The following is a 1,827-nucleotide window of genomic DNA, read 5'->3' as shown; positions in this document are numbered from 1 at the left end:
AGTTCACTGCAGTACAAATAATCTGTTACTGACTCATGAGAAGTTCATATAAATTTGTGAAAGGAATGGATGAGCTGGCCATAAAACGAGTTTCACTGGGAACTGAGTAGAAGAAAATCTTCACATACATCTATCAGAAAACAAGGAAGGAAAGAAGGAGGGATGGAAGAAAAGGAAGAAAGCAAAAAACCAAGCAGCTAAGCAACACACACACAATTCATCTCAAGAGCTGCAAATGCTACAAATATCTGTGTAGATATTCTCACAGTAAAACCCACATTTCAGCTCTAAAAATCATTTTTCAGGTGATTGTTTTGAATAGCCTTGTATAGGTCTAAGAATAATCTGGTTTATGAATAGAAATTACTATTTACCTGTTAGTGATAGCTATTTGTAATCACTCTCTATTTCCCTTTAAAATAAAGTATCCTATGGTACTTGCTTTGCATTACATATATTGATTGGAACAATATAGAGAAGATTAGCATGCCCCTACTCAGGATGATGTGCAAATTCATGAAACATTCCATATGTTAAAATAAAACAAGGTATGTTGATCCTATATGTTCAAAAAAGCTGAGAAGATCTTATAAACATTTTATATGAATTTTATGATGGAATAAATAACATATCATACAACAAAAGCATAATGTACCCTGTGTGTTTCCAGACATCAGAAATACAGGCGTGAATAAACCATGGGTTTTGCACTCAATATGTTTTCACTGTAGTGAGGAAACAGATAAGTAAATATAAAAATACAATGGAATATTCATGCTCAAGTATGGATGAGAGCACAGAGAACAGAGCATCTAACTCTGGAATTGAAGATAAAATTAAAATTTCCACAATGGTAATGGCATTTGAGATGAGTTGCAAAGGATAAATACCAGCTCTTAGTTGAACTGTAATGGAATGGCATTCTAGACTGAAGGAGAAGAGTCTGTAAGGGTATATATCAAACCGAGGCATAAAATGAAGTTTATGAAAACTTCTGTGAAACTTATCAGTGTGCATGCAGAATATAGAGTCAGGTATTTGGAAAAGAAAAATAGAAATCTAAACTTTCCAGTCAATCCAATGATTATAACTCTCAGAGTTCCAGTGAACTCATGAATATAGTAATAGTAATAGTATTAACAATGATAATTTCTATTTTGCTTCTTTAAATGGTTACTGAATGTCAGCTATTTGAATCTTCATGATCATCATTCATTTATAGCCTAGAAAACCTCAACTCCAAGACATTAAGTAATATGCTCAGCAGTTAGTAACAAGTGGTACAGAAAGTGATTAAATCTATGTCCTATTTGTTAACTGTATCACTGAGTTGCATGTAAGCAAGTAAATTATCTGCTATCACTGTTTTTCTTCACCCAAAGTTTATTAATTATGATAAAAACTAAAGTGAAAGTTTACTATGATCTAATAAGAGAATGTAACAGAAAGGTCTTGTAAGTAGCAATGTGCAAAATGCCTTAGAATGAAACAAATGAAGAATATTCTTGAGAGTCAGCCTATTTTGAATGTCAATGATGATCAGAACAGGGAAATTCAACGAAGCCAACTTTGTGTTTCTTGAGCAATTTATTGATTTACAGTGCTGAGCCACAGCACAGTGTATTCATGGCAAAATTTTCCATAGTTTGTATTCTAGAATGTAATGCCCACACAGCATGTCTAGGTTTAATTTCTGGGAATTCATAGAGGAGTGTCAGGGATAACTGGCTCCTGATAACATTGTTTGACTATGCAAACACTTTAATTTTGACTTCTTGTTATAAACAATCACTTGCTATGTATGATTTAAATCACATTCGATTCTAG

At 33.0% G+C, this 1,827-nt stretch overlaps 1 non-coding gene across 1 annotated transcript; it reads left to right on the top strand.

Annotated features, from left to right (window-relative positions):
- Positions 1 to 434: 434 nt before the first annotated feature.
- Positions 435 to 536, top strand: LOC115068393. The gene has a single exon (XR_003847750.1). It is a non-coding gene; the product is annotated as a U6 spliceosomal RNA (small nuclear RNA).
- The last annotated feature ends 1,291 nt before the right edge of the window (positions 537 to 1,827 follow it).

Source organism: Nannospalax galili, unplaced genomic scaffold (genome assembly GCF_000622305.1).
Source record: "Nannospalax galili isolate Female #2095 unplaced genomic scaffold, S.galili_v1.0 scaffold308, whole genome shotgun sequence".
In the NCBI taxonomy this organism is placed as follows: Eukaryota; Metazoa; Chordata; class Mammalia; order Rodentia; family Spalacidae; genus Nannospalax; species Nannospalax galili.
This window is presented reverse-complemented; position numbering and strand designations above follow the sequence as displayed.